The sequence below is a fragment of the Macaca nemestrina genome, chromosome 5, assembly GCF_043159975.1.
Source record: "Macaca nemestrina isolate mMacNem1 chromosome 5, mMacNem.hap1, whole genome shotgun sequence".
Lineage (NCBI taxonomy): Eukaryota > Metazoa > Chordata > Mammalia > Primates > Cercopithecidae > Macaca > Macaca nemestrina.
This window is the reverse complement of record NC_092129.1, coordinates 158,092,574-158,102,195: the sequence shown is the minus strand read 5'-3', so window position 1 is coordinate 158,102,195 and position 9,622 is coordinate 158,092,574. Positions and strand designations below refer to the sequence as shown.

The 9,622-nt window shown below is 40.6% G+C and overlaps 1 protein-coding gene across 3 annotated transcripts in view; it reads right to left on the bottom strand.

Moving 5' to 3' along the window:
* The window catches only part of LOC105482568 (solute carrier family 17 member 2), an 82,817-nt gene extending 77,203 nt beyond the window's left edge, over positions 1–5,614 (bottom strand). For 2 of the 3 annotated variants that reach the window (XM_011742752.2, XM_071097494.1), the window contains exons 1-2: positions 5,148–5,614; positions 4,069–4,360 (exon numbers count right to left, since the gene is read on the bottom strand). The gene's annotated coding sequence lies outside the window, so the exon portion shown is untranslated. The remainder of the gene's footprint in view (positions 1–4,068; positions 4,361–5,147) is intronic. The other variant, XM_011742754.2, reaches the window with a different exon arrangement.
* Between the last annotated feature and the right edge of the window lie 4,008 nt (positions 5,615–9,622).

Here is a 9,622-nt window from a genome sequence, read left to right as displayed (position 1 = left end):
CAAAGTAGGGTAAAGAGCATGTGTACAACAGCTCTCTTTTACTCTAGTGTCCTAAAACCTATCATAAAACCTTTGGCTTGCCTTGTATTAGCCAGAATTTAGTCCATGGCCACACCTAAGAAGTCAGAAATTATTAGCTTTTTTTCCAGGGTAGTTGGCTGAAAATCAGGAGTTCTCATATTAAAAAACAGAGAATAGACATTGAATAGATGACCAACAATCTCCTTCATACTCATACTATTTAAACTGTCCTAGTTAATGAGCAAAAAAGAAAAGCCTAAAAACTCATTGATATAAAAACTTAACAAAGGTACTCCCCCACACACACCATTCCCAAAAGGAAATTTCTAATCTAATTAACAGTCTTAGTTTGGGCTGCTGAAACAAAATACCACAGCCTGAGTGACTTAACCAACAACAATTTATCTCTCACTGTTCTGAGGTCTGAGATGGCTACCTTCCTGCTATGTCCTCACACGGCAAAGAGAGAGCTAGCTCTCTGGTCTTTTCTTATAAGGGACCAGTTCCATCATGCCCACCATGAAGACTCCATCTGCTAGGATCTCAACTAAACCTAATTATCACCCAAAGAGCCCACCTCCAAAGACCATCACATTGAGAATGAGAGCTTCTACATATGAAATGTGGGAAACACAAACATTTACTTCAACTGTAACTATTGAGGCAAAAATGTCCCCCTACCATAGACATCCAGCACCAAAGTAGTATATTTATTACAATTGAACTTACATTGACACGTCATTATCAATGAAAGTCTATAATTTACATTAGGGTTTATTCTTGGTGTTGTGCATTCTATGGGTTTTGACAAATGTATAATGTCATGTATTCACCGTTATAGTATCACAGAAATTCACTGCCCTAAAAATCCTCTGTACTCTGCCTTTTCAACCCTTCCTGCCACCCAATTTCTATCAATCAACTGCTAATCTTTTGACTGTGTCCATAGTTACTGCCTTTTCTAGAGTGTCATATAGTTAGTTGCGAGGCAGGGGGCAGGAGTGAACTCCGGAAGCAGGGACTTTACTCCGGACCAGATTGAAGACTAGCAGAAACAGGGAGGAGGTTAAAGCACCTCTCCATAAGACACGCCCATCAGCGCCATGTCAGTTTTTCGTTGCCATGGCAACGACGGGACATTATTGACCTCTTTCCTCTGCACCTACTCCGAAGTTACCAATCATTTTCTAGAAATTTCTGCATAATCCCCCTTAATTTGTACGTAACTAAAAGCAGGTATGTGACTGCGAACTGCCCCTGAGCTGCTACTCTGGGCACATTACTTATGGGTTAGCCTTGCTCAGCAAGGAGCAGTTACCCGTGCTGCTGCTGTACACTGCCGCTTCAATAAAAGTTGCTAACACCACCACTTCACACTTGAATTCTTTCCTGGGCTAAGCCCTAATTTTTGGCTTGCTTGCCTTGCATCAGTTGGAATCATACAGTATGTATTATTTTCAGGTTGGCTTTTTAGTAACATACATTTAAGTTTCCTTCACGTCTTTTCATGGCTTGATCATTTCTTTTCTTTTTTTTCTTTTTCTTTTTTTTTTGAGACAGAGGAGTCTTGCTCTGTTGCCCAGGCTGAAGTGCAGTGGCACTGGCTCACTGCAACCTCCGTCTCCCAGGTTCAATGGAGTCTCATATCTCAGCCTCCCCAGTAACTGGGATTACAGGCGCACGCCACTATGCCCGGCTAATTGGGGTTTCCCCATGTTGACCAGGCTGGTCTCAAACTCCTGGCCTCAAGCAGTCCACCTGCTTCGGCCTCCCAAAGTCAATGCATTTCTTTTTAACTCTAAATAATATTCCATTATTCAGATGTAACACAGTTATCCACTTACCTACTGAAAGACATCTTGTTTCCAAGTTTTGGATAAATTATGAATAAAACTGCTATAAACATCTGTGTGCAGGTTTTTGTGTGGAGATAAATTTTCACCTCCTTTGGATAAATACTAAGGAGTGTGATTGGTGGATCCTATGGCAAAAGTATGGTTACTTTTGTAAGAAACCACCAAACTGTCTTCCAAACTGATTGCACTTTTTGTATTCTCACCAGTAATGAACAAGTTACTATTGCTCCATGTCTTTGCAAACTTTGGTGCTGACAGTGTTCTAAATTTTGGTCATTCTGCTAGGTATGTAGTGGTAGCTACTTGTTGTTTTAATTTGCAATTCCCTAATGACATGATGTCAAGCATCTTTTCATATGCATACTTGCATCTGTGTATCTTCTTTGGTGAACAGATGTTCAGGTCATCGGCCTGCTTTAAATCAGGTTATTTTCTTACTCTTGAGTTTTAAGTATTCTTTGTATATTCTAAAAATATTGTTCTTCATCAGATCTGTCTTTTGCAAACATTATCTGCCAATGTGTGGCATTTTTTCAACACTTCTTTGTAAATTTGCAAGTCCTTTGAGAAAAGAAATGTATCCAAAGTATTAATTTGGCAGTCTCATATCACAAGAGTACTCTAAAGCTAAATAAATTACAGTTTTTCAAATTTTGAATTAATTGATCTTTGCTATTGTTAGCAAGGTCAGCAAGGTCTTGTATTCTTTTTTTTTTTTTTCTTTTTCTTTTTTAATAGAGACAGGGCTCTTGCTACATTGCCCAGGCTGGTCTCAAACTCCTGGCCTAAAATGATCCTCCTGCCTTGGCCTTCCAAAGTACTGGAATTACAGGAATGAGCCGCCATGCTCAGCCATCCGGTATTCTTTAGCAACTGTTTGGTAACTTAATCTTTCACTTTTTGGAAAAAAAAGTTTTTTTCTCATAGTTTTCTTACAAAACCTTCATAACTGAAATACTTTTTCTTTATCACCTCTTCTTATAAATATAGTTTTCTTCTTTTTATATAAAAATCTAAGACATTTTATAACTGGCCAAACTTACTAGTTTAGATACTATTAGATAGTCAATATTTTTTGTTGGATATTTGATTTGTATTTCAGGCAACTAATATCTATTCATTTTTAATATCTATATTAAATAGATATTAATAGATATTAAATAATATCTATTCATTTAATATCTATTCATTTGCACTGTTGGAAGAAAATTACTGATCAAATTCACTATGTATTTGCAGAAAATGACTTTTAATATTGTCTACTTTATCATCCTTTTTTTTTTCTTTCTTTCTTCCTTTTTAGACACAGGGTCTCACTATGTTGCCCAGGCTGGTCTCCAACTTCTGTGCTCAAGCAATCCTCCCTCCTTGGCCTTCCAAAGTGTTGGATATGTTTTATCTACAACTTTGTTGTTTTGTTCTGCTACAGGATATTTGCAATTGCCATTTATCATAAAATTCATGAGATACCTTCTTCCACTCTCCTTTTTGTCTTTATTGTTCCAGTTATAGGACTAGCTTTGCATCTCCACTCAATTCTACATCAGTAGTATGCTTTTATTTTAAATTTTAAGTTTGTCTGTATGTATATTGAGACAGGGTCTTGCTCTGTTGCCCAGGCTCGAGTGCAGTGGCAAGCTCAGGGTTCACTGCAGCCTTGACTGCCTAGGCTCAAGTGATCCTCCCACTCCAGCCTCCAGAAAGGCTGGGACTACAGGCACGCACCACCACACATGGTTCATTTTTTTGTATTGAGACAGGGTTTCTCCATGTTGCCCAGGCTGGTCTTGAACTGCTGGGCTCAAGCAATCCTCCCACCTTAGCCTCCCAAAGTGCTGGGATTACAGGCTGGAGCCACCATGCCTCGCTTCTGCCCTTATTTTTAATTCTAAAATAATTTATAATAAATATTAACAATTAGATTTAATTACTGATAAATATTAAATGCTAAATAGGTTTTTATTAAATAATTAAATAAAACTGAAAATAATCAGTATTTCAATTTAATTACTAATTATAATTCACATAGGTATCCTTGTAACTCCTAATGTCTGTATAAAAGATGTTTATATTTTTTAATTTTTAAAATTTTATTAGTTATGTATTTCACACCAGGTCATCACTGTGGTACATTTTTCAAAACACATTATCACCAGAAAAGTGCTGTGATGGAAAATATAAATTAAAATACCTTTTCTAGTTAGAAGAGTAATTCTGTTTTTTTGATAAAGAATGGAAGAGTTCTTCAGGCCCCTCCAAACTGTCATATTCCGAGCATCGGGTGTCCTCATCCTCACTCTAGTCCACAGGCAGGGTCCTGAGTCTTCAGCGCTCCTTCTCTTTCCCCTCTGTATTGTGTCCCCTTGCATCTCTTTTCTCCAAGACGTAAACTCCCTCAGGACAGGACTATTTTTTTACATCTTGATGCCACTCCTGAGCACTTGCTTTAATGTGTTGGACACTGGGTCCATTAAAGATTGTATCTGAAATTATAAAAGAAACGTTTTCACCTTTCTGTGGTACAGCTATAATTTCCGGTTTCATTTACCAACTGGGTGAAAGTGGACCAGTGACACCATCTGTCTGGGCCTTCCTTTCCTGAAATACAATTTTGAGGCAATAGTCCCTGGTTCTTGTAAGGTATTCAGGCACAAAACGCGAGGCATGTAACATACTAAATGAGATTTTTACCGTTAATTTATATGATTGCAAAGGACGTTTATATACACAGTCTGCAAAGAATTCTGGGGCCAGTTAATCTCTGTGGCATGATGGGTAAGTCAATCCCTTCTCTGGGCGTCTATTACTTCAGAAAAGGCATGAATTCAATTTTAGGGACCACACACAAAAAAATGTATTCACTATTGTGCAGGACTTGGTCATTAGAGAGCTTTGTTTTTTTTTAATTTTTTAAATTTTTATCTTTGTGTATGTGAATTTAATGGAGAGCTTTTAAATAACCAGATATTTAAATAACCGGATAATACAGATGCCCGACCTGCTCCAGACAAATTAGAAAAGTATGTAGGTGAGGAGGGACCAGCCAGAAGGCAGTATCTTTCAGCTCTGGAGTGACACTGAACGTACTTCTCTTCCCGGCATGTCACGAAGTGTCCATTTCTCTGGCCTTACCCAGGTCCATCATGCTCGGCCCCTGGGGCCCCAAGAATGACTTCAGCACCCCACCCCCACCTCCCTCTCCAGATGTGGGTCCTGGGAGCGTTCAAGGCCCGTCAGTTACGAGAGCCACCCTTGGCGGCGGGACCAAACCTTGGGCTGCCGCCTGGATCTGAGGCTGGAGAGCGCCGTGACCACGGGGGTCCCCAGCTGGAGCAGGGCGGCTGGGGACTCGCGAGGACGCCCTGAACCGCGGCTTCCTCCTTAATAGCCGCAGGACTCGCGGTCAGAAGGCCGACTCCAAGTCTCAGCGGATCCACGAACTGGCCTCTTTGAGGCTGTGGTGAAATTTAAGATACCCTTTCCCCGCCATTGTCACTGACGTACTTCAGAAAACAGGTTAAAGTTCTGAAAGGACGTGGTCACGACTTTATATTTCTTACAGATTTGTGTCATGTTTTGTGCGTAAAAACCATTCGTCCTCATTTGCGATTCTCACATCCGTAATTCAGTTATACATGAAACTTAATTCAGTTATATCATAAAGGGTTCGGATGCGGGGGATGATTCGTTGGGTCTCAGCCCAAGGCCAGACGCAGCAAAGAGATCGGGAGTTGGAGGATGGGGGATGGGGGATGGGGGATGGGGGGCGGGGGGCGGGGGGCGGGGGGCGGGGAGCCGGGACGAGGCCGCCCGCCGCCGGACTCGGGGTCCGGCAGAGAAGCAAATGCTCCCTCCGCGGCTCCCAGCCAGGGCCCCGCTGCTGGCCTGGGGCCGCCCCTCACGCCGCAGGAGCCCCGCCCGCAGCGCCGACCCTGCCCGGATCTGTGCGGGCGCCAGCGCCCCCTACAGCCTGCAGTCGCCCTGCGCGCCTCCCCGCGAGGAGTGTTTTCTAGCGCCTCTGATGGGCGGACTCCTGCAGGCCTGTTGTGAGCCTGAGGTTCCTTCTCACAGCTGGGTCTAAGGTCTGAATGCCGCGCCCTCAGGAGAGCTACAGATGGGTCTCCGCTGATGCTTGTCTCAATTTCCTCTGAGCGGGAGAGCTCCGGGAAAGGAGCCGATCCTGGTGGTAGACTACAGATCTGAGTCCACGGGACGAAAAACGAGGTGCATTAAGAGACTGCGGGAGTGGGGAAGTGGGGGTGGGGACTGGGCAATGGTGGCGGGGCGAGAGGTCTGGGGCTGGCGGGGACAGGGCTTAAGAGAGAGCCACCCCTCCTAAGCTTGAAACTGTACCGAGCTTCCCTGTGATATTTTAAAATGCAAAAGTACAAAAAGTGAAGTAATGGAACTATGCGTACGCACTTCCTAGATTTTTAAAGGTTAACGTGTGACTGTATTTACTTCAGATGTTCCTGAAATAAATGAAAATGACAAGTTAAAATGAAGGGAGAACTCAATTGCGTCCCTCCTAGAGGCAAACACACTTCTGAGGATAGGTTGTATGCTCTCAGCGCCTGTTTTTATTAAAAGTATTGAGAAGTACTTTTCCAAATATAGGTGGTGTGTTTGGCATCATTTAAACGATTTTTTTCGTTTAAATTAGTCTATCCTTTTAAAAATAATCTTTTTTTTTTTTTTTTTTTTTTTTTTTTAGATTTTTTTGAGACAGAGTCTCGCTCTGCTGCTCAGGCTGGAGTGCAGTGGCTCCATCTCCCTTCACTGCAACCTCTGCCTCCCAGGTGCAAGTGATTCTCCTGCCTCAGACTCCCAAGCAGCTGGGATTAAAAGCGTGAGCCACCACCCCTACCAATTTTTGTATTTTAGTAGAGATGGGGTTTCACTATGTTGTCCAGGCTGGTCTCAAAATCACGACCTCCACTAATCCGCCTACCACGGCCTCCCAGACTGCTGGGATTACAGGCATAAGCCACCGTGTCTGGCCACCTTAATCATCTTTGTTTTTGCTTCTAGTCTAAGAAATTCTGCACTAAAATTCTGCCCTATTTTCTTCTAAAATTTTAAAAGATTTTCTATCTGTGTCTTTGTTAGACGTAGAAACTTTTGTGTATGATATGGGGTATAGCTATAATTTTATTTTTATTCCATATGAAAGCCAGTTTCTCAGCCCCAGTAATTGAATAGACCATCCTTTCTCCACCAATTTTTAAGGCTACTTCTATTCTATTGTGTGCATGGTAGTTTCTAGGCTGTTTTGTTGCACTGATTTCTTCACCTATTTTTGCATCAAAGCTCTCTTCTTGGGGAAGTAAAACAATCCTGCCAACCAAAGACCCCTCTGGATCCTCGAACACACCATCAGCATGGAAGGCTGCTGTCCTTACATTGCAGTCATTCAGCTAGTTAGCAGGAGCATCAGTTAGTACAGATATCCAGAGCTGATGGTCTTATTTGTATGAATGCCCAGTGCACATGGGATTGGAGGGGAGGGCTGGGAGTGGGATGCGGGGAGGATCCAGAAAGGGGCTAGTCTTCAGGTCTTCCCTGGAGAGTATGTAATCTTTTATCATAAAGTGTTGATTTTGTTTTGTTTGTACCTTCTTTAGATATTGAAGTATTCACTAAGGCTTAACATGTAATATCTTTAAATCTTCATATGAATAAGTTTATCTGATAGATTTTGGTGACACATAAACTATGAAACAAACAGAATGATGGAACATGAGAAAGGGTCAAGGGTGGCCTTGGTTAGGGACGGCAGCTTTTAAAACTATGAGCTAAGATAAAATTTAGAAGGTTTTCTTTTTATTTTAATTAATCATACCACTATTTTTCTCCTTTAATTTCCATATATAATGAGTTGATTGTAGTATTAATTTTTATTGTGCTTAACTATTTTAAGATAATAGTTGTCTCTCCTCATTTTAGCAAATAATATATTTAATGAAAAATCAACTTTGTTGAGGAATAATTTATACACAGTAAAATACACTTGTATTAATTATACAATTTGATGAGTTTTATATACCCAAACAGTTACTACTATAATCAAGTTACACTTCCGTCAACCTAGATAGTTTCCATTTGTAGTATCACCTGTGCCTCCTCTTCCATACTCTTGGCCCCAGGCAGCCACTGATGTGCTTTCCATAATTACAGCTTAGTTCTCCCATTCCTAAAATTTCATGTGAATGGAATTTATATCATATGTATTTTTTATTTTCCTTCACATTTTTGAGATTCATCCATTTTGCTGTGTGTGTCAGTAGTTTATTCCCTTTTAGTGCTTTATAATATTCCAAGATATAGATATATTGCAATTTTTTTTTTTTTTTTTTTGGAGACAGAGTTTCCGTCTTGTTGCCCAGGCTGAAGTGCAATGACATGGTCTGGGCTTACTGTAACCTCCGCTTCCTGGGTTCAAGCGATTCTCTTGCTCAGCCTTCCAAGTAGCTGGGATTACAGGCACCTGTGACCATGCCCGGCTAATTTTTGCATTTTTAGTAGAAACGGGGTTTCACCATGTTGGCCAGGCTGGTCTCGAAATCCTGATCTCAGGTGATCCGCCCATCTTGGCCTCCCAAAGTTCTGGGATTACAGGCTTGAACCACCGCATCCGGCCGATATATTACAGTTTATTTACTCATTCACCTGTTGATGAACACGTGGATTGTTTCCAGTTTATATCATTGTGAAACAAAACCAGTATGAACATTTGTATAAAAGTCATAGTGTGGACATGTGTTCATTTATCTGGGAAAAATGACCCAGAAATACTGCTGGGCTGTATAAGTGTTTAATTTTATGTTAGAAACAGCCAAACGTTTTTCAAAGTAGTTGTAACATTGTCCTCTTACATCCACAATATATGAGAGTAGTTTCCTCCACACCCTTGCTCACCCTGGGGATTGTCAGTCCTTTCAACATTAGCTATTCTGTTGAGTGTGAAGTATCTCATTGTGGTTTTGACTTGCATTTCCCTAGTAACTAATGATGTTTAAAATCTTTTCATATGCATACTGGCCATTTGTTTGTTTTCTTTTGCGAAATGTCTGTTGAAAACTTTTACTCTTTGTTTTGGCTCGTCATCTTACTAAGTTATAAGGTTCCTTATATTTTCTAGGTGCAAGTCCTTTGTCAGATCCATGTATTATAAATATTTTCTCTCAGCCTGTGATTTTTCTTTTTCTTTTCTTTTAATTTATTTTATTTTTTAGAAAGATTCTCACTTTGTCATGCAGGCTGGAGTGCAGCGGCGCCATCTCAGCTCACTGCAACCTGTACCTCCCGGGTTCAAGTGATTCTCATGCCTCAGCCTCTTGCTTTTCATTTTATAATGTTTTTTGAAAAGCAGATTTTCACTTTTGATGAAATTTAATTTATCATTTTGTTGTTTATGTTTCATAAACTATAAACCTGTTGTTTTGTTTTAAAGAAATCTTTGCTAACCCTAGGGTATTGACGATTTCCTCCTATTTTTTAACTAAGTTTTATATTTTAGCTTTTACATTTAAGTCTATGGTCTATTTTAAGTTAATTTTTGCGTAAAGTTTGAGGTAAGGCTCCTGCTCCTCTCCCCCACACCACGATATCTACTTGTTCAAGAAACATTTATTGAAAAGACAATTTTTTTACTTACTGAATAGCCTTGACACCTTTGTCAAAACCAGTTGTCCATAGATGTGTGAATCTATTTCTGGGTTCTCTATTTTGTTTCACTGATCTTT